We start from the raw sequence: 23,880 nt of genomic DNA on the forward strand, positions 1-23,880 counted from the left end.
ATAGTTATCATGGAAAGCTGATAGTAATCACTTACTGCTCTTTGCTTGCAGCATAAAGTTCTTCCTTTAAAGGAAAGCACGAAGTGTCAGTAAGAACAGAAAAACAAACTAGCAAATACTCAGCAACATAAACTGTATTTTTTTGGTACCAGCATCTAGTGCTTATTTTCTTCTAATGGGCTATCTGGTCTGTTAGCTGATTGGTTTTCATTTCCAGGTAGCAGAGCTTGATGTCTGTTTTGTTCATTATAAGGCTTCACCCTTTTAGCTGGAAGCCAGACAGGACCTGTAGGGATGGAAATACATGCATACTCTCTTATGCATGTTAAGAGATCTACAGGGCCTTGCCAGGAACCATCTCCCAGTGGATCTCTATAAAACCTGAGGATAAGATGACTTTGGCTCTTTCTTCTGAAAATGTTTCTCAATTGGAGTATAGAGTGATTCATCACAATTTAGAAAATTATAGGTGAACATAGATAATAATCAAATTATGTGGGGGTACACTCATGACTCCCCCTTTTTTGTTTTTTAAGAAGATTTTTAAAGGTATGATGTACCCATTTAACAATTGCCTGACCAGTTGAATTATAAGGTATTCCTGTTTTATGTTGGATATTCCAATGCTGAAGGAAGGCTTGAATAGAATGGGCAAGATATCCTGAGCCATTATCAGTTTTAATTTGCTGAGGCCATCCTAAATGACTAAAGGCCTCAAGCCAATGGGCTTGTATATGTTTAGCAGATTCTCCTGTTAAAGCAGATGCATGTAGGGCACCAGAATAAGTATCGATAGAAATATGAATGTATTTGAATTTTCCAAAGGGAGAGAAATGAGTGACATCAGTTTGCCAAATCATTTGATAACTTAGTCCTTGAGGGTTAACTCCCATGGATGGAGGTACCTTAGTAAGGGCTTGACAGTCAGAGAATTCTTTAATAATATATTTAGCTTGGGAATGATAAAGAAACAGTCCTTTAACTTTTTTTATTACTTTTCCTGTTTAGCTCTGGGAGGTCTGATTCTCACAGTCCTGAAAGGGCTCCTCTTGGCTTTAATTCCTTAACCTTTGGCTTCCTGGTTTGCAACAGGCAGGGATCGGTGTAAACAAGGTTCCAAGTGATGGCTGAAAAACAGCCTCAGTTTTAAAAGTGTTATCTTTCTTTTTCCTCCTGCTTGGAAAGACAGGTCTCATTGCTGTTTTTGCAAGCTGCAATGAGTTTGAGTAGCAAGTTAATTGCCCTGTTGTTCTCAGGACCTGATAGTTCCTAGGTTCAGAATTTGCAAGGTAAATGGAGAGGGTGGGGCAGTGGGGGGGGCTCCACTCGAATATGTTTTAGACAAAAGTGGTTATGTGCCAAGGGCCTTTCATGACTCGATTGACTAACCCTTCCATCCAGGAGAATAGCCAATTCTTCCCCAAGGAAATGATCAGTGTTTGTAGGTACTGAGTTAAAAAATGGTACTTAGTCTTCTGTGGAGAAGGGCTAGTTCTCCCTGGGAGACAGTATACCTATATTTCATTTTTACAATAAAATGTCATGGCTCCAGCATAAACAAGGAGGATTCTTAATATTTCTTTAACATGTCATACCCCTCATCCTACCTATAGCATGCCTTAGATTGACAAATTTATGAACACATTCATAACTTTTAGAAACAGTTTTTTTCTTTACATAATCAATTTAAATTCTTTCTGACTAGAATCCTTATGATGTAATATTAGAGATCTCATTCTATTTACCAAAACATTTTGAGACTGAGACGTTACTTTTAAAACAGAAACAAAAACAAAATTCAAGCAAACCAGTATTTTTAAATTAAATCCTCTAAAGGAGGGAGTGAGACACTAGCCTTAGAATTTTATCTCACACCACCTGGTGCTATTTCAACTTCTGTCCAACTTTTTCCTAAATTACTAAGTCTAAAGATCCCTTATCAGGGAGGCATTTAGCGGCCTTAAAAAGCTGCTGAATTAGTTAGTGTAAAATATTGCTCTTGTTCCTTAGAGAGCCCATTTCCCATGGTTGAGGATTCTCAGAAAATTTTAAAGAAATTTTTTAACAAATAAAAGAACCTTTTTCTAAAACTCCTCCCACCGCAAGTGCAGTGATTCAAAACCAGTTTCACTCTCACTCTGTCTGCACTTTAAATCCTACTTGTTTCTAGTGAAAAGAATGTAGTGGGTCAAAATGTACTGTTGGTGGGAGACAGTCCAGGAGGGCTGCCTGTTATCCAGGGTACCCTAACCCCGCTTATGGATTTCTGATTTTTTCCATGTGTTTAAGACTATGAGGGAGGGCTCAAAGCAACAGGTAACCAATCTTTATATTGGGATCCCTAACCAAGCCAAGAGTTAAATTACTGTGATTGGAATTCCCTGTGAGGCTCTTGCATGTCACGAGAATTGACTCCAGACACCTCCGAAAGGCCCCTACTCCAGTGGAAATGCCTGAGGTCTCAAGCAGGGGGAAGGAATGCCTCTTATCTTCAGTGCTTCAGCAAAAAGCTGAGACACTCATAAATAATCCTGTAACTAACAATGAGTTCCAAAAGCAATCTTCGGAGTCCAGTTGAAACTGAAACACTCATTTACTATCTGCTTTTCTGTTTACAGGCAGGTGGAGGGAAAAGGCAGAATCAAAAGGGCTGCAAGAAGCAGCTTTTAAAGAAAGAATGCACAGAGGCACTTGTAAGGAAAGAAAAAAAGCTAATTGAAAGGAAAATTCATTGCTCTCTCTCCCAAGCCTAAAACCTGATTGGGGGTTGTGCCGTGGGAATGGCCTTGTGGATGTTTTTACAGTGTGCCTCTCATTGCCTGGACTTTTGTTTGCAGGTGGCAGGAAACCTAGTGTTCCATCCCAATCCACGTCACAACTTTATCCTGTCACAGGTGACTTCCAGCAGCGGGTACCCTTATGGCTCTTAACTACCCAACCCATGCCCATGAAGTGCAGTGATTGCCAGAGAGAGAGAGCAAGGCTTCTGCTTACTAAAGAGAGTGTGGTCGCAAGAGAGAGCGACTTTGGAAAAATACCCCTTTTCTCTGAAATACAACCCACCCTACGACCTTACTGAAAAACACTTGGTGTCATCGGCTCTTACCCGAGCTAATGAGCATGTTCCAACCAAATTGGTGTGTTGGCCACAACTGCAGCTCATAGCTTCTGGGTCCCTGTTCCTGGGTGCCAGATGTGGCAGACTCTGGCCTGCAGAGTCCAGCTATTGTGACTGAAGATGAAAACAATGCACAAGCTACAGCAATCCTGTGGAGAAAAAGGGACAGCATGGCCACTTTCTCAAGGGAAGAGCACACCGACCCTTGCCTAGACAAGCTTTTATTGTTTTTCTAAGGTCTTACATCAAAGAAGGATTTATTATCTATTACATAGAATATCATTGTCCACATTTTAGTTACAATCAAGGAAATGAAAATAAGAAATGCAGAAGGGAAAGACGGTGATCTGATTAGCTCTGTCTTTGGGAAAATTCACACAGGCTTTGGAAACTACCTTGAAGATAGGCAATAAACATCTACTGTTTCAGACAAGGATGAGGGAGTTTTAGTAAGAGCAAGCCATAACAGTCTGTATGCATTTTCTAGGTCTGATTCCCATAGGAAAACCCAGTTTGAGGGATTGACTCCTGCCCACCACATGGCTTCTGTAGGTTTTCCATATGGAGCTGAGTCACATTTGCCAGATCAAAAAAACTGGTCCCCTACAAAGAGGAAGGAGAACTGATAAAAACAGGGACAAAACTGAGGCAAAGAAAGGGAGAGAAAAAAATGTAAAACATAAGTAAAACATGAAAAGGCAAATGAAACAATAGGGTAAGAAAAGGGAAGAATATACTATGAGGTCTGAAGTAAAATTGAAAAGGTATTAGAGCAATGGGAACAACATTGCAGAAAAATCACAGTAGGGTCAATAGTAATGAGTGAAGTTATAAAGATGGAATGTGAATAAGAATTTTGTAGAAAAGCAAAAAGTGAGTATGAGATGTCTACCATTAAAAAAATGATTTTGAGAGGATGGGGGAAGCAAACTAATAAGAGTAAGGAGTAAAGCCCAGGTTGAGGAGGTGGGGAATGAAATAAAATTCCTCACTCAACTGATGAGGGGTAGGGGGAAGGTGAAATGGAGTAAGACAGGGAGAGTATTCTATGGGATTTAAAGTACAAATAAATAATGAAGAAATAGGAGTTCTGTTGGAGAAGTGCAGCAATAACCATGGTATTTCACCCAACTAGCCACTGTTTATAAAAGGTGGAAAAGAAATAAGACTCTAATAAGAGAGGAAAAAGAATGAGAGCTGACTTAAGAAAGAAGAGTGCTTATGCAAAATTAGGTGGAGAAGAAATAGTGAGAGTAAGGGGTAGGAAAGTGGCATAGTGTGAGAGAAAATAATGTTTACAACAACAATAATAAACTTCAGGAAGATGGCAAAATGGATTAAGACCAGGGAAGGGTTCTGTGTGGTATTTGGAATAACCATAATATGATTATATATATATATATATATATATATATATATAATCATATTATATATATGATTTTCTGATTTTCTGATTTTATTCAGAATATATATATTCTGAATAAAAAGTAAAAGACAGTAGTGAGTTATTTGGCATATGAGAGAAGTGAAAGAAGAAAAGTTAAAGTGCAATATGAAAGGGAGAAAAAAACAACAAAAACAAAGAAACTAAATAAACAAAAAAAGAAAGAAATTTTTAAAAACATGCAAGTTCTGGTGAAAAGGAAAGTGAAATTTGTCTCAGCTGTTGGTGTTTGCCTTCTGACTTCTTCTGGATCTGTCTCTGTTTTTTTCTCAGTTCCAGGTCTTACTGTCTTACTTTTGGGGGGAGGTGGAGAAAGCCCCCTACTGGTTGTTAAGCCTGACTAGCTGGTTTTGCAGATCTTCCCAGCTTCTGCAGGTGGTGGGGATTTGGGCTCTGTTTTCCCTTTCCAGTGGTTCAACAAGAAAGGGGGCTCAGTCTTGGCTACAATAATCACAAGTGCCCGGTTTCCAGCCCACACCCTCAGAGCATGGTACAGCCCGCACTTTCCACTCTGCACAGTTGTACCAGGTTGGTGCCAATAAACCACCTTGCTTTGCACCATTTTGATCAATCTGTGAGATGCACTGAGTAGGAGCAAATTATGACCATCATCTTCTCTCCTTTTTGGCCAGACAGCTGTATGGGCAAGGTCCCTGCCCAATGTGTCTCAGTTTTCCCTTTTGAAAAAAGTTCCTTTGGGTGCCACTGCTGCTCTGAGCCACTGCCTGGCTTTCCACACACTCCAACTCTCTGGCAAGTCCAGAGTCTATCCCAGCCATGGCCAGTCACAGCCCACCTCTTCTCCCAGCTCCAAGTGCCACCAGGATCCCCCTACTCTCTGGCACTATCCTGGCCAGTGACCACTGCCCCAGCTTGGGTACGCCACCAGCTATATGAGTGCCTGCATGCATTTTTTCTCCCCCAGCAACTTTACACATTCAAGTCTCTCCTGACACAGGTGTGAGATTAACTTGCCCTGGGAGGGGAGGGAGTTGCTAGGCTTCTATCTCTGACCCGGCTCTCCTCCAATGTTGTCCCAGCCATGGTTTCTGGTGCCATGCCTGGGGACTTTCCCTGTCCATCTATAAAACCACCTTACTTCCCATTTTGAAACATCCTCTGAACAATTTGGTTTCCAAACTTCATATCAGCTAAGATTCTGTTGACTTTTCAATTCGCCCTTCAGAAGATCAGCTAAGTGTCCCTGTTGGGTACATGAGCAAGTGGGCTCAGCTCCCACCTACTTCACCACCATGTTCCCTCTCTTCAAATCATCCAACTAGTTTTATGTTGCCTTCTTTTCTTTTACTTTTATAATAAAAATATTTTTAAAATCAATGATATTTTATTACTTAGACATGTACTTTTTCTATATTGGTGATCACAAACTTGAGACCTGCTCAACAGTTTTCAAAGATTATCAAAAGGGCCACTGCATAATTAGGTTTATTATGTGAGGACTTTTTTGCTTATCTGTTGTGGTGGATAGCATGAAAATTATGCACAGACCTCCTCCTCCTTCTTCTTTTTTTTTTTTTTGCTCATCAGTTTTTATTAGTGTTTGTGTATACAATGTGTGACCCAAGACAACTCTTCTTCCAGTGTGGCCCAGAGACCCCAAAATTGTGGACACTCTGATCTAGGGTATTGTTCAATGCCACAACATCCTTGTTGCTACTTTGCTTGGATGATCTATCCAATGTTGACAATGGGATGTTGAAATTCCCTACTATGAGTGTGTTGCTGTCAATATCTTTCTTGAAGTCCTCCAAGATTTTCCTTATATATTTGGGTGCACCTATATTGGGTGCATATATGTTTACAAGGGTTATATCTTCTTGATGGAGTATTCCCTTAAGTGTTATGTAGTGTCCTTTTTTGTCTCTTTTTATGGCCTTTGTTCTGAAATCTATTTTGTCTTTGTAGTTCTCACTGAGCTCATTGATCATCCTTATAACCATTATTTTGAAATCAATGTCTGATAGTTTTCTTGCCTCAATTTCATTTAGCTTGCCTCAATTTCATTACCCTTTCTGGGTATCCCTGATTGGAGGTTGTTTCTTTGTCTCCCACTTTAGGTGACTTCTTGTTTGTTTCTGCTTCTTAGATTGATCTGCTTTGACTCTCTATCTTTGTGGTGTGCCCTTCTGTGGTAGGAGACCTGTGGGATTCAGTGGTACCTTCTCCTCAATCTCCTGAACTTCATGCTCTTGGGATGCCCTTTATGACTTTTATGTTGGCTCTATGGTTGTAATTGGGTTTTGGTTGTTGTTGGGTCATTCTTTGGTGGATCCTACCCTCCAGCTGGCTGACTGTCATCCACCCACCATGCCTGGTATGCTGTTGTATAGGTAAACTGTCTTCACTTTCTGGATCTGCCCCTGGTGATGTCAGATGGTGTCCCAGACTGGCCCTAGGCAACCTGTTTGAAACTACCAGAGATCCACAGTCTGAGGATGTCTCTTTCAGTTGTTAATCTAGTCAATCAGTAATTGGCATTTAGGATTAAACACCACATGGTGGGGCAGAATAACTCTTGTGGGAAGAGCAAGTACTTCCACTCAGGCTAGTGCCACTTGGTGGGGACTGCTCTGCCTGAGCAAGAAGGCTTCTGCAGTATGGGGAATGACTCAGCACAGGGACCCTGGCAACTGCTCCCTCAGTTCTAACCTCAAAGCCGTGAGGCCCAAGTTCTCCATAAATATATCCAGTCCACTCTGCCCTTCCTCTGCTGGGGTCCAGGGTAGGTGGCTACAAATGGAATTTTGTGTGCATTGGCATTTTAAGAGGCTCTCTGTGTCTCCAGCCATCCCTCTCTGGCAGACAGAAACCCTGCTGCTTTTCACAGCTGGATATTATCTAGGTTCCTTTCTGGCTCTGGTGCTGTAGGCTGGGGAGCCCAGCTTGGGGTTTATACCCCACACTTCTCAGGAAGGAACCCCCTGCCACAGAAATTTCCCTAGCACTTCAGCTGCCACCCATTGGAGCCCAGCCAGTCCTCTCATATCTCTTCCACTGTGTACCAGTAAGATTGTGGTGAAGTGGTTTTTTTCTATCTGTCCATGGTTATAAGTCTTTCCAGCTAATGTTCAATTCGTTATCCCAGATGATTTCTCTACAATTTGGTTGTAATTCCAGATTGATCCTGGGAGGAGGTTATTGTAGCTTCTACTTACCCCTCTGTCATTTTGGATCTCTCGTGTCACAATATTTAATGAAAGAGGTCTAGAAATTATGAAATCTCCAGTAGTCAACAATATCCCCAGAGTCTTTATTCCCTGGCCTTCTGTAGGAAAAGTGAAACAAATTTATGCTTTGGAGTTGTAGAAATGTTGATGATTCTCATTGTGTGCTGTGTGTCATCACTGTGGCACACAGGGAGAGTTAGTCTCTTTCCTCATCAGCTTGTTACCTGAACAGGGCAGTGAGCAGCTGCTGCTTCATCTCACACCATTATGGCAGGTGCTCTTCTTCCCCTCACTTAGCCTTAGTCATAGAAGGATTATTATCCTCTTCCTCTTTCCAAGGATGGCCTCTATGCCTTCTGTGACCTCTTTTTCTGTCTTTTAGTCAGAAACAGTTGGGAAGATGTGGTGTCTAATTCTTTCCTGTTAATATTGTATTTCACTTATGCCTCTTGGCTTAGTGGGAAGTTGCAGGAGTCAGAAGAAAAGAATAAGGTGTATCCAAACTCACTGTATGAACTGATTTGACTCTTTCTGGCTACCATGACTTGCCTGACTCTTGACACCATCCCAGTAACATCACAAAACCCATCTAATGAGCATAAAGCTATCTCTGCTCTGGATGTATCTAGTGAATATAACACTATAATGATAATAAGGCTCCAAGCGGTCTCCCAGGGAGCCTCCTTATTCTCTGTACCTCACACATCTGTCCAGAGAGAGATGTCTCTGCCAGAAGGCTTTTCATTATACAGCTCCTGCTCCAGTTATCATGGTTTGAGTAATAATGTAAGACTTAGTTTTAAGCACAGATCAGGTGGGTCAGGTAGCTTTGCACTTTTCCAATTTACAGGCCAAATCACTGTCACCCTGGACCATAATGCCGAATACAGGGTGGTGAACACAAGGCAAATCAAAAGTAGGGGGAGAGAATTGAAATGATCATAACAAACTCTTGGCTCCCCAAAAGCATGTGCACTGCAAGGGTCTGCAGGAGCCCATCTAAAACAGAACATCTGATGTTCCCTGCAATGTTCTTACCAATTACTGTTCCTAAAAATTTCCCTTTGAGCATTAATGATGGTCAACAGGTTGATGGTCTTGCCTATATTTTTGGAGATGTTGTTAACATAGTTCCTCAGGTCTGAACCTTTCATCTCTTTCAGGCTCTTTCATCTCTAAGTTATCTTACCATTGCTAAGTAGTCATCTGAATACTAAAACAAAACACCTCTGTCATACAATCTCTTGAGTTTTCCCTCAAAACAAGCCATGAGCCCTAACATCCCCCACCTCTATTAATCACCAAGGATCTTGGCCTTTCTCAAGCACCAAATTTTCTTTTCTACTTGGGGGTGTATGGATTCCATCCATCAGTCTAGTTTTTATGTATAATCTCATCTATATCAACAAGAACTAGGGTATCTGTTGGAGCAAAGCTGAATGGTTCAGCAACATAGTTTGAAGGCTACTAGACACATTCCCTATGATTTCTGAGGAAAGATATGTTTAAATGTTTGCTCTACTCAGGGCAGAGGACATTATGATGATGATCTACCAAGTCTGGGTCAGTCTGCTGGACAGCTCAGGAAAGCAAGCCCAGCCACTTCTCACAAGGCCCAATTTGAGGCCTCTTACAGTATTCCTCTTAGGGTATATCCTGTTTCCCCTCCCCACCCCCTGCAGAATATGTAGACCCCTGAACTCATAGAAGTCTCTGCGTAATGTGTGAAGCAGGAACTGTATAATATGGCTGGCCCTGTCTAAACTGATTAGCAGAAAATCACAACAATTATGAGGAGGAAGTACATGAGCCAGTGGCCTCCAGGTAACTCATAGTCATGACTTGTCAGTTCAGCAGTGACATCTGGAGATGTCAGATGCAAGAAAATCAGAAATTGCTGAATGAATATACTTATTTCATTTATTTAGCAAAAAATGAATATCCCTTTTAAGACTGTTTTCTGTTTTCCTGGAAGTTCTTATGTTGGTTTCCACTTCCTTCTACTTTCTCAAGTTTAATACCCTAAGTTGGTCTGACCCAAGGTGAATTAATCTCAGGTATTCCTGCACTGAGGGAGAACACCTGTTCTCTTCTCTATGAGGAAAACCAGGATGATATGCATATCTTCTTTCTCCAAGGCTGTCATTAGTTTGTTGGCAGGAATTTCATAGCAAGAAATGTAACCATGACAAAAACAGTTCTATCTTATCACAATATGGAAAGAAAAAGGCCTTGAAGGAATGAAATATTTGTGACTCTGAAATTTCTCAGGACCCCAAATTCACTGGAATGCTGTATGTGAAATTCAACAAAATTATGCATAGGGTTGAACCAGTGTCATGATTCTAATAGTGTGTTTGATGTCATGACTGTAACATATAGGGAGATGAGTCTCCTTCCTCACCAGCATGTTATCTGGCCAGTGAACTGAGCACATGCTGCTTTCTCTCCCTGCCCTTAGCCCTGATGGCAGTAACACTGCCCTAGTCAGAGAAGGATTGTTTTCTTCCTCTTCTTTGAAGGGATAGCTGCTCTGCCTTCTGTGACCTCTCACTTAGGCGTTCAGTGAGGACAAGATGGGAAGTTATTGTGTCCATCATTTTTTGTTTAATATGCTGTTCTCCTTATTCCTCTGGCTCAGTGGAGAGCTGCAGGAGGGAAAAGAAATGTATGATGTGCATCAGGACTCATTGGACGAACAGATTTTGACTCCTGAAAGTTATCATGACTTATCTGACTCTCATCAGCCTCCCATCCTGTTTGATGAGCATGAAGTTGGCTCTACTGTAGATGTAGGGGCTGAGTACTCCACTGTAAAGAGAATAAATCTCCAAATCATGTCCCCAGTAGCCTCTGCATTTTTGTGCTCACTCTTCTGTCCTAGAAACTCATCCTACTTTGAATCAGAATCTTGGAATCAGTTTTAAGTGCAAACATCAGGTAAGTCTGGTAGCTTTATGCTCTCCCTAGTTTCAGCTCATCCTGGTATGGACTGGCAAGTACAAGCTGTTGGAAGCAAGGCAGGTCATAGTGAGGATAGTGCAAGTACATGCCAAACTCTCTGTCCCTTATACTGCACTGCACTTGGACTTCCTGACAAACCTTTTGAAGATGGGACATCTCATCTTACCTTCAACTGTCTTGCTGTTTATGAACAGTGGTCTTTGAGGATCTATGGTTGTCTAGAGATGTTGATGGCCTTGCCTATGTCCATAGACATGTTGTGACTGTGGTTCCTTGGCTCTGAACTCCAGTCTCTCTTCTAATTGATTTATCTTTGATAAGCAGCCTTCTATGTACCAGGATATAAACACCGCTATCATTACTGTATATGGAATTGTTCCTGAAGGCAAGGTGGGGCTCTGGCAACACCTCCCCCTACTTTCATGAATATCCAAAGATGTGAGCTCTCTGAAGCACCCAAATTTTTTTCTTTCATGAGACTTTATAGATTATACCCATCAGTCTAGCTGCAGTGCCTATTCACATCTAAACCAAAAACAGTATGTGGTATTTGATAAGACAAATTGCAGCAACACTTTTATTTTTTATATATTTTATTGATTATGGTACTACAATTGTCCCATTTTTTTCTCCCCTTTATTACCCTCTGCCTTGTATCAACCTCCTCCCACCAGCAGTCCACCCCTTAGTTCATGTCCATGGGTTGTACATATAAGTTCTTTGGCTTCTCCATTTCCTATACTATTCTTAACCTCCCTCTGTCTAGTTTGCACCCACCATTTATGCTTCTCATTCCCTGTACCTTTTCCCCCATTCTCTCCCATCTGCCTCCCTACTGATAACCCTCTATGTGATCTCCATTTCTGTGATTCTGTTCTGTTTCCAGTTGTTTGCTTAGTTTGTTTTGTTTTTGTTCTGTTCAGTTGTTGATAGTTGTGAGTTTGTTGTTACTTTACTGTTCATAGTTTTGATCATCTTCTTTTTCTTAGAGAAGTCCCTTTAACATTTCATAGAATAAGGGTTTGGTGATGATGGACTCCTTTAACTTGACTTTATCTGAAGCACTTTATCTGCCCTTCCATTCTAAATGATAGCTTTTCTGGATAGAGTAATCTTGGATGTAGGTCCTTCCCTTTCAGGACTTTGAATACCTCTTTCCATCGCCTTCCTGCCTGTAAGGTTTCTTTTGAGATATCAGCTGATAGTTTTATGGGAACTCCTTTGTGAGTTACCTCTTTTCTTTTTTCTTCCTGCTTTTAAGATTCTTTCTTTATCTTTAATCTAGGGTAATGTAATTATTATGTTTATTGGTGTCTTCCTCCTTGGGTCCAACTTGTTTGGGACTTGCATATCTATTTCCTTCTCCAGATTAGGGAAGTTTTCTTTCATTATTTTTTCAAATAAGTTTTCAATTTCTTGCTCTTCCTCTTCTCCTTCTGGCACCCCTATGATTTGGATGTTGGAATGTGTAAAGTTGTACCAGAGGTTCCTGAGCTTTTCCTCATTTTTTTGAATTCTTGTTTCTTCATTCTGTTCTGGTTGAGTGTTTATTTATTCCTGGTACTTCCAAATCATTGACTTGAGTCCCAGTTTCCTTCCCTTCACTGTTGGTTCCCTGTATATTTTTCTTTATTTCATTTTGCATAGCCTTCACTTCTTCCTCTATTTTGGGACCACACTCAACCATTTCTGTAAGCATCGTAATTACCAGTGTTTTGAACTGTGCACCTGATAGGTTGACTATCTCTTCATCACTTAGTTCTATTTTTGGAGTTTTGGTCTGTTCTTTCACTTAGGCCATACTTTTTTTTTTTTTGTCTAGGCATGCCTGTTATGTAGTAAGGGGCAGAGCCTTAGGTATTTTGCCAGGGTGGGGCAACCCACATCATTGCATTGTCATGCTGTATGAGGGGGAGGGGTCCAAAAAGGAACAATGATGCTTGCTCAACTCTCAGCAGGCACTTCCCCCATTTCACATAAGTGTGTAGGCTTGTATACATTTTAGGACCCTGTGGGTCTCTCCAACAAACTCTCCTGTGAAGCTGGGAGTTTCTCCCACTGCTGCAACCACCACAGGTTTTAACAGCCAGAGGTTTTGGGATTTTATTTCCCTGGCGCTGGAGCCCTGGGTTGCACAGTCTGTCTCTCTCCCTAGCTGTTCCTCCCAGTTTATCTGCATGCAAATATGGGACTGTCTGGTCTGCCAGCTGCTGCTTCACCCACTCAGTCCTCCAGCTGCTGCCTTGCCATGCATCCTCTCCACTCCAGCTGCCGATTTCCACCGTTCCTACCAGTCTGAATGAAACTTTCTTCTTTAACTCCTTAGTTATCAGACTTCCACACAGTTCGATTTGCTGGCAGTTCTGTTTGTTTTTTGTTTTTAAATTTGTTGTGTCCTTCTTTTTTCAAGGAGGCAAAGTGTATCTACCTATGCTTCCATCTTGGCTGGAAGTCCCTGCAGCAACACCTTTAGAAAGCAACTAGTTAAGTTACCTATGATCTCTAGAGAAATAAATATGTTTAATTGTCTTTCCAGTGTTCAGATAGAGGATATGTGTTAATGACCTAACAAATTAGGGACCATACTCAATTATGCAAGAAAGCAAGCCCAGCTACTTCTCACAAGACATATCCTGAGACCTCATAATGTGTTCCTCTTAGAATATCCTAGTTTTACCCAGAAAGTATTTGTATCCTTGTCCTAATATCAGCCTTATGTGTTTATAATGTTTGAAGTAGGAACTGTGTAATGTAACTACCTCATTCTATATTTATTTGAAGAAAATCAAAACGATCATGAGGATAAGGAAAGTCAAGAGCCAGTGGCAACAGGTAACTGATATTTATGGACTCTCAATAGTAAGGGGATATTTGTAGATTTCATCTGTAGATCCATGGGAAAAACAGAAACTGCTTAGTATACTTGTATTATTCAATCAGCAAATTACCAAATTACTTTTTTAAGACTGTTGCTTGCTTTATTTTTCTGTCACTGTATTGGTTGCCAAGTCTTATTAATTTCTTAAGTTGAGTAATGTAGAGTAGAGCCATCTGGGTGAAGAAACAATGCTCATGAAATTCCATGCCCACACACCAACTGTTCTTCCCTATATGGTTAACATCAGGGGTGGATACATATCTGCTTTTTCCATTAGCTCAATGGCAATATTTCCTAGCAAAAAAAGAAAAAAAGAAAAGAAAGTTTATATCAAGAAGCAATGAAATCTAAATATATAGTGCCTCAGGAATACACTTGCTTCTTCATGTAAATATTCAAAAATTTTATAAGCAATCACTAAACATGTGCCACAATTCTGCATGTAGGGATCTTTGGGGATATAGTCATAGGAATCTCTCTCTGTTGAAGTCCTTATCATGCATCCTTATCCCATTTTCATTCTTACAATACATGTACTTTTCTATCCAACCTTAAGAGAAACAATTTCCTAATTCAAGATCATGAGAAACAGCTGACCCATATATGACAGAAGTTACAGGGAGAAAAGGAGGCACCTGTCTCACTCAATCAGCACCTCAAGGATCTCTTCACCCATGATGATCCTTACAGCTATCAGGGGCAGGGATTCTGAGAGCTACTGCCTAAGACACAAAGGCTGGCAGAGTGCCTTCTCCACAAGCTCAGCTCAGGTAAGATGGTCACCAGCTCACAATGTACTCCCCACCTCTACTTGTAATTGTTTTATAGTCATCCTGGCTTCCATGTTGCATATGGGGCCAAGATAAAACCAGGACAGGTGGGTGGAAACAGAGAGGAGAAATGCACAATGTGGAGGTTATTGTCCAACTGTCTGCTTCCTCTTTAGTGGACCTTTGAGGCAGGAGGCAGCATCTACACAATGTTAGAACACTGAAAATAGGATGTGACAGGAGGCATCTTATCAGAGTGAGAAGAGCCATGGACTAAGCATGAAAGTTCCCAGGTTTCAGCTGAGTGCTGTCTTTATTGCAGACAAGTGATTGATCTATTCTTCCTGGACTTTTTTTGTCCTCACCTATAGATGGGTGGAAAATGTGTTCCATGGCGGCCCTAGTTGTAAAATGTGGGTATTTTTACAACTGCACTTCAGAAAGATAAGCCCCTTCAGTGTGTAAGGTGGGATAAAATACTTGATGTAGTAAAACTTGGTGGTGGGAATGTTGTTTTGTACTGAAATATAATTCCCTTTTTATAGAGAGAATTTTCCTATAACACAGCAGAAACCAACATAAAGGTTCCTATGAAGTCCTTGGGTGTATGGAAGGTCTTGGGACAGGGTGTCTGTACCATGCTTAGAGAAATGCAGAAATTCTATATGAAAGATGTAATGGGACACAGAGCCACTGAGCCTGGGAATCAGCTTTGTGACAAGGAGGAGGATACAAGGGGAAAAGTCCAGAGGGAAGCTGGACAAGTATGTGGTGATCTCGGCAACAAAAGTCATTTTGACTTTTTGCCCTCTTTTAGACAGAGCATAGCATGATGGTGATCCACCAGATCAAAGACCTTTCATCTGATAGATTAAAAACTAAGCCAGGCCATTTCTTTAAAAACAAAATATGAGATTTTCCATAAATTCTCTCAGTGTACCCTGAAGTCATACATAGTATTTATGTCTCTATGCCCAGATGGTCTATCATGTTTGTAAATGAGTAATATAGAACCACTCAATGTCTGACTAGACATTTCTGAATTTGCAGAAAATAATGAAGATGAGGAAGATAAGAAGAAAAAGAACCCCCATCCCAAATGAATGATCAAGAGAGAATAAAGTACAAGTGAAATATGTAGAGGTTGCTAGAATAAAAAGAAGTCAAAGGTAGAGACATCCATGATGCAAAAGTAAACAAAAAGCTGCTGATTGTATTAATTTTATTCCCTTAACCAAAAATGACACCCTTTTTTTAATGCTCACCTGAGGATATGCTTCCATTGATTTTAGAGAGACAGAAAAGGAAAGAGAGAAAAAATGAGAGAGGGGGAAAAGATCAATATGAGAGAGAAACATCAATCAGCTGCCTCCCATATGTGCCCCGACAGGACTGAACCTGCAACCTTTTGGTCTATGGGAAGACACTCCAACTGAGCCACCCAGACAAGACAGGGATACACATATTTTTATGAATAAGAGTTTTCAAATGTTTCAAGTAGATACCCAAAAGTGGTATTTCTATTCTGATTTGTTTTTAGTAACCTCATACTGTTTTCCATATGGCTGTACCAGTTCACACTGCCACCAACAGTGGACTAGAGTTCCCTTTTCTCCATATCCTCTCCAATGCTTGTTATTTCTTGCCTTTTTCATAATAGCCATTCTGACAGGTGTTAGGTGATATCTTATTGTCATTTTCATTTGCATTTCCCTAATAATTAGCGATGCTGAACATCTTTTAATATGCCTGTTTGCTACCTGTATGTCTTTTCTTGGAAAAATATGTCTATTCATATACTCTGCCCATTTTGAAATTGGGTAGTTTGGCTTTTTATTTTAAAGTTGTATGACTTATCTATATACAAAAGTGGGCAAAATTAGGTTTATGGTTATGGGTATGTGAAACACAAAGTTTATCCTGTATTATTATTTATTATTGTATTATTTATTTTTATTACAACTATAACCTATTTTTGCTCGCCCCTGTATTTTAGATATTAACCCCTTACTGGAAGTATCATTTGCAAAAATTGGGTTAGTCAAAAACTTCTTTTGGTACTTTTCATAAGATGACTCTAGTAGTGCCTAACTGTCTTTAACTTCATTTGAAACAATTTTGTTAGATTGTGTTGTGACAGCTGTCATATGTGTGCATTTAAAAAACATCAAAATTGGTGAATTTTTGTGTAGCCATTTTAATATTGAAGATGAAAAAATATACAATATTTTCTGCACATTATGCTTTATTATTTCAAGAAGGGTAAATATGCAACTGAAATGCAAAAAAAAATTGTGCAGTGTATAGAAAATGTGCTATGACTGATCTAACATGTCAATAGTGGTTTTCAAAGTTTTATGCTGGAGATTTCAGCTGGATAATGCTCCAAGATTGGGTAGACCAGCTGAAATTGATAGTGGTCAAATTGAGATATTTATTGAGAATAGTCAATGTTATACCACTCAGGAGAGAGCCAACATACTCAAAATATCCCAATAAATAAAGTTATTGGGGAAAATAAATCATGTGTCTTTTACTTTACAAAAACAATAAACAGACTTTGGGCCAACCCAATATCTTCTCCCATTAGGTTGGTTGCCTTTCATTTTATTGATGAGGATTTTTTTTTTTTTTTGCAGTGTGGAAGCTTTTTAGTTTGATACAGACCAATTTGTTTATTTTTTCTTTTGTTTCCCTTACCTTGGAGTAAAACTCACAAAAATACCCCTGAGACCAATGTTCAGAAGCTTAGTGTCTCTGTTTTCTTTGAGATATTTGATTTCTTTCAGGTCTGCTAATTCAAACCTTTAGTACATTTTGAGCTAATTTTTGTGTATGGCATGAAATTGCAGTCTAGGTTCATTCTTTTGCATATGGTTGTCCAGTTTTCCCAAAACTGATTTTTTTAAGTGACTTTCCTTTCTCCATTGCAAATTCTGGGCTTTGTCATAAATTAGTCACCCATATATACATGGGTTTATTTATGAGCTCTCATTTGTTCCATTAGACTGTGTGTCTTTTTCTTCTTCTTTTCTCTTTTAAAGGTAAAGATAGCCCTGGCTGGTGTAGTTCAGTGGATTGAGTGCGGACTGCGAATGAAAGTGTCACAGGTTCGATTCCCAGTCAGGGTACGTGCCTGGGTTGCAGGCCATGACCCCCAGCAACCACACATTGATGTTTCTCTCCCTCTCTCTTTCTCCCTCCATTCCCTCTTTAAAAATAAATAAATAAAATCTTTTAAAAAAAGGTAAAGATAGAGTTTATTTAATAATTGATGATATGTCTGGCATAATAGATGAAAAAGAGAGAGAAAAACATTTTATTTTTCATAATATTGGAAAAGCAGTTTTGACTTCCAGTTAAGATGAAAGTGAAATAAACAAGACTTGCCTCCTCACATAACCACATCAAAATTACAACTAAACTTTAGAATGATCATCACTGAGAACTGCAGAAATCAAGTTTAATGAAAGTCCAGTGACAACAGAATTAAAGAAACTACATCCATCCAGACTAGTATGAGGGGTGATGTGGAACAGGCTGGTCCCGCATCCACATGTGGTGGGTAAAAATTCAGAAGAGATGCCTCAGGAGTGAGGAGTCCCAGCCCCACACCAGGATCCCCAGTGCCAGGAAAATAGGTCCCCGTAATTTCTGGCTGCAGAAACCAACGGGGATTCAGTCAGTGGAATAAACTTCTGGAGTCCCAGCCAGTTCCTCTTAAAGAACCCCCACACAGATTTACTCTGACTCACTTCTGAGTTCCAGCACCAGGGTAGTAGCTTGAAAGGTGCAGGTGGCATATAGGGAGTAACTGAAGTGTCTGACATCAGGAGAGAGCTGGAGGACAGCTTTCTCCCAGACAAAAAGGATGGCAGATCCCATTGTCCCTTTTCTGAACCCTCACCCCACAGAGCCACAGAGATGCAAGTGGGTGCTATATCTGAGACACCATCGATCTGGCTAACACTGTTTTCCCCACCCCAGACATCTCCTGAGGCTCTGTCACACCCAACTTATGGACCTACCCTTTGTTAAAAGTGTTTTTTTCCATATGAATGGCTGGTCTTGGCTCATGCTTCTCAACTTCCTAAATTCTATCAAACAAGCAACAGCTGGTCTCAGTGAAACCCCAGCCCTTATTCCTCTTGCTAAGTGGGCCCAACCTGGCACTAGCAGCTGCCAGCCTAGGTTTATAGCTTGGCTTTAGCTGGGAACCTACAAGCCCAACAAAATAGCAGCCATCTGCAAATTGCTTTATAGTTCATGCAAGGTAGCCCTGGGCAAAACACAGGTGAAGGCTGACCTTGGCCTGTACCACCTGGATAACCCCAGAGTCTGCATACCTAGTGGACAGCTATATATGACATCAGAGAACCACCACCCTGCCCTGCACAGCTGATCCTCCACAGAGGGTGAAGGTTGGTAATTGGCAGTTAGAACCAGTCCTTCCAGCTGACTGGCCTGGGTAAATCCCTCCTAATGACCTAACAACAGCAATCAAGACTCAACTGCAAGAGAGGGGTGTACTCAGCCCACATGAAGAGCACAACTTGAGTATCCAGCTTGGGTGATAGGAGAGCCTGTGCCATTGGATCTTACAGGACACTTACTACATTATGCCATGCTACCAAGACAAGGAGTCATAGCAGCTCTACCTAATACATAGAAACAAACACAGGGAGGCTGCCAAACTGAGGAGACAAAGAAACAGGACCCAAATGAAAGAAGAGATTGAAACTCCAGAAAAAGAACTAAACAAAATGGAGATAAGAAATTTATCAGATGCAGAATTCAAAACACTGGTTATAAGGATGCTCAAGGAATTTAGTGAGGACCTCAACAGCATAAAAAAGAGCCAGTCACAAGTGAAGGACACATAGATTAAAATAAAGAACAATTTATAGAGAAACAACAGTAGAGTGAATGAAGCCAAGAATCAAATCAATGATTTAGAACATAAGGAAACAAAAAACAACCAACCAAAACAATAAGAATAAAAATAATGCAAAAACATGAGGATAGTGTAAGGGGCCTCTGGGACAACTTCAAGCATTCCAACATTCTCATCATAGGGGCACCAAAGGAGAGAAGAAAGAGCAAGAAATTGGAAATCTATTTAAAAAAATAATAAAAGAAAATTTCCCTAATTCAGTGGAGAAAATAGACATGCAAGTCCAGAAAGCACAGAGAGTCCCAAACATGATGGATGCAAAGAGGCCCACTGCAAGGCACATCATAATTAAAATGCTCATGGTTAAACATAAAGATAGAATCTTAAAAGTGCCAAGAGGGAAGCAGTTCATTATCTACTAACTCCTACTCCTAGAGGAGTTCCCATAAGACTGGCAGCTGATTTATCAAAAGAAACTTTCATGCTAAAAGGGATTGGCAAGAAATACTCAAAATCATGAAAAGCAGGGACCTACAGCCAAAATTGCTCTACCAAGTGAAGCTATCATTTAGAATTGCAGGGCAGGTAAAGAGTTTCTCAAACAAGAAAAATCTAGAGAAGTTTGTTATCACCCAACCATTATTATATAAAATGTTAAAAGGACTTATTTAAGAAAAAGATTAAAACAATGAATAATAAAATGGCAATAAATACATATATATCAACAACTGAATCTCAAAAACAAACTAAGAAAATAGGAGAACAGACACAGAATCGTGGATATAAAGAGTGTTTTAATGTTTGCCAGATATGAGGGGATTGAGGGAATGGGTAAACAGATGAGGGGATTAAGAAGTACAAATAAGTAGGTACAGAATAGCCATGGGGATGTGAAGTACTATATAGGAAATGGAGTAGCCAAAGGACTTATAACATTACCATGGACATCAACAATGGTATGGGGATTTCCTGAGGGAGTGTGGGGTGCTAGATGGAGGGGCATCAAGGGGGGAAATTTGGACAACTGTAATAGCATAATTAATAAAATATAATTTAAAAAATGAAAATTAAATTCTAAAATTAACCAGGTGATTAGGAGAAGAGGTATATCTCACCAATGGACTTATCTGTTATTTCCTCCTCATTATGATTTGAATGGCATGACAGAACAGAGGCAGAGAGAGGTACAATCAATTTTAAAAGTATTAAGTCAAAAAGGTCAGAGCTTCCACAGCATTGCAACAGCTTTGCAGATGCCCACATCATGATAGCTGAAATAACAAAGCCCAGCAAAGGCAAAAGCTAAGAGTGCCAAAGGCCTGCCTTGGCAGCTTTCTGCAATGTATCCCCTTGAACATAGTAATAACTTGGACTATGGAGAGTAAGAACTGCAGCTAGAAAGTAGTCCATCAGAGAGGAAAGGTTAAAAAAAAACCAGCTAGAAGTAGGCCCAGGAGCAAAACACTGATAAGCCTCTCACCTGTCCAGTGGAGAGATGCAGCCTTGGAACCAGAATGGCAGCTCAGTGATAGGTGAATGTGTTGTGTGCCACATCATCCTGGGGAAGGTTGGTCCTGAGGATGTGCTGAAATTTGAGAAGGTCTGACCACTGGAGTTCAGAAAAAGAGAGCTCATCCTCCTTGGGCACCACAGAGGACACTTAGCTTCCAGGAACTCGCCATCTCACTCCTGAAGGCTCCTAGTCTGTTGCTTCTTCATTTAGAGTTGCAAGATTGTATGTTTCTAGGAAGTTATCCATTTCTTCCAGATTGTCCAATTTGTTGGCATATAACTGTTCATAGTATTTTCTTTTTTAAAAGATTTTATTTATTTATTTTTGAGAGGGGAAAGGAGGGAGAAAGAAAGGGAGAGAAACATCAATGTGTGGTTGCCTCTCAAGTATCCCCTATTGGTGACCTGGCCCAAAACCCAGGTATGTGCCCTGACTGGAAATCAAACCAGCAAGCCTTTGGTTCCCAGTCCAGTGCACAATCCACCGAGCCCCATGAGTCAGGGCCATAGTATTTTCCCTTTTTTAAAATATATTTTATTGATTATGCTATTACAGTTGTCCCATTTTCCCCCCTTCACTCCCCTCCACCCTGCCCACCCACTCCCACCCACAGTCCCCACCTTAGGTCATGTCCATGTGTCATACTTATAAGTTCTTTAGCTTCTACTCTTCCATACTATTCTTACCTTCCCCCTGTCTATTTTCTACCTACCATCTATGCTACTTATTCTCTGTACCTTTTCCCCTTTCCCTCCTCCCACTCCCCTGTTGCTAACCCATCATGTGACCTCCATTTCTGTGGTTCTGTTCCCGTTCTAGTTGTTTGCTTACTTTGTTTTTGTTTTAGGTGTGATTGTTAATAATTGTGAATTTGCTGTCATTTTACTGTACATGTTTTTTATCTTATTTTTTCTTAGATAAGTCCCTTCAATATTTCATATAAAGGTTTGGTGATGATGAATTCCTTTAACTTGACCTTATCTGAGAAGCACTTTATCTGCCCTTCCATTCTAAATGAAAGCTTTGCTGGATAGAGCAATCTTGGATGTAGGTCCTTGCCTTTCATGACTTGGAATACTTCTTTCCAGCCCCTTTTTGCCTGTAAGGTCTCTTTTGAGAATTCAACTGACAGTCTGATGGGAACTCCTTTGTAGATAACTGTCTCCTTATCTCTTGCTGCTTCTAGGATTCTCTCCTTATCTTTCATCTTGAGTAATGTAATTATGATGTGCCTTGGTGTGTTCCTCCTTGGGTCCAACTTCTTTGGGACTCTCTGAGCTTCCTGGACTTCCTGAAAGTCTATTTCTTTTTCCAGATTGGGGAAGTTCTCCTTTATTATTTGTTCAAATAACTTTTACACTTGTTGGTCTTCCTCTTCCCCTTCTGGTACCCCTATAATTCGGATGTTGGAATGTTTAAAGATGTCCTGGAGGTTCCTAAGCATCTCACTGGGGTTTTTTTTTTTATTCTTATTTCTTCATTCTTTTCTATTTGATTGTTTCTTTCTTCCTTCTGGTCCATTCGATTGATGTGAGTCCCAGTTTCCTTCCCATGATTATTAATTCCCTGTGCATTTTCCTTTATTTCACTTAGTGTAGTCTTCATGTTTTCATCTAATTTGCAACCAAATTCAACCAACTCTCTGACCATCCTGATTACCAATGTTTTGAACTGTGCATCTGATAGGTTGGCTATCTCTTTGTCACTTAGTTGTATTTTGTTCTAGAGCTTTGATCTGTTCTTTCATTTGGGCCATTTTTTTTTTGTCTTGACTCACCTGTTACATAGTGAGGGGCAGAGCCTTAGGTGTTCACCCGGGCAGGGCAACCTGGTTGCTGTGTTGTGATGCTGTATGTGGGGCAGGGGTCTGAGAGGGAACAATAGCACTTGATCCATTCTGCCAGATTTCAGTCACTTCCCCTGCTTTCCCCAAGCAAAGTGGACCCTTCTGGTTCTGATTTCCGTGTGGGTTGGTTTGTGTACATATTGGGCCCCTGTGGGTCTCTCCAATGAACTCTCCTGTGAGGCTGGGAGTTTCTCCCAGCACCTAAACCCTCACAGGTGTTTTCAGTTGTTTTTTTTTTTTGAGACCTTATTTCCCTGTGCTGCGGCCCTGGGTTTCATGGTCTGTCTCATTCTCCAGTTTTGTCTGGTTTATCTGCATGCAAATGTGTAACCGCCCTGTTCTGCCAGCCCCCTTGTGCGCCGAGCCCCTCCATAATCCACCGCCTGGCTGAGTCTGCCAGCTGCTGCTTTGAGCATCTGGGGTCCTCCAGCCACTGCTTTTATTTTGCCTGACCCCTCTCTGCACTGCTGCCCGACTCCGCCCCTCCTACGGGTCTGGATGAATGTGTCTACTTTAACTCCTTAGTTGTCGGACTTCCATACAATTTGATTTTCTATCAGTTCTGGTTGTTATTTTGTTTCTAAATTTTTGTTGTCCTTATTTTGGTTGTGCAAGGAGGCACAGTTTAGTCTACCTATGCCTCCATCTTGGCCGGACATCTCAGAGCCATAGTATTTCTTAAAACCCTTTGTATTTCTGTGCTGTCAATCATCACTTCTCTCTCAGATCTGATTTTATCTATTGGGGTCCTCTCTTTTTCTTGATGAGTCTGGTTAAAAGTTTATCAATTTTGTTTGCTTTCAAAGAACCGGCTCTTGGTTTCATTGATCTTTTGTATTTTTTAGACTTCTTTTCACTCTGTTCTTTATTATTTCTTTCTTTTTACTCATTTGGGGCCTTGTTTGTCATTCTTTTTTTATTTCCTTTCGGTGTAATGTTAGGTGATTTTTTCAGATATTTTTTCACGTCTTTTTAAATTTTTTATTATTCATTATAGTTGTTCAATTACAGTTATCTGTAATTTGACAATACAGTTGTTTGTAATTTTGACTATGTTTTCCTCCAGGAATTTTACGGTAACAAACTATAAAAATGATCCCTGAAAGTATAGTCTTTCAGAACTTTTATGGTGTCAATATTTATTTAGGTCTTTTATCCATCTTGAGTTTATTTTGGTGTATACTGTAGGTTGGGGGGTATAGTTGCATAGTTTTTTGCAAGTACCTGTTCAGATCTCCCAGAACCCTCTACTGAAGAGGCTATTT

The 23,880-nt window shown here is 40.3% G+C and overlaps 1 pseudogene; it reads right to left on the reverse strand.

Annotated features, from left to right (window-relative positions):
* Positions 1 to 20,475: 20,475 nt before the first annotated feature.
* Positions 20,476 to 20,938, reverse strand: LOC123804783 (annotated as a pseudogene).
* Between the last annotated feature and the right edge of the window lie 2,942 nt (positions 20,939 to 23,880).

Source organism: Phyllostomus hastatus, unplaced genomic scaffold (genome assembly GCF_019186645.2).
Source record: "Phyllostomus hastatus isolate PE091 unplaced genomic scaffold, TTU_PhHast_1.1 phas_scaffold_216, whole genome shotgun sequence".
Taxonomy (NCBI): domain Eukaryota; kingdom Metazoa; phylum Chordata; class Mammalia; order Chiroptera; family Phyllostomidae; genus Phyllostomus; species Phyllostomus hastatus.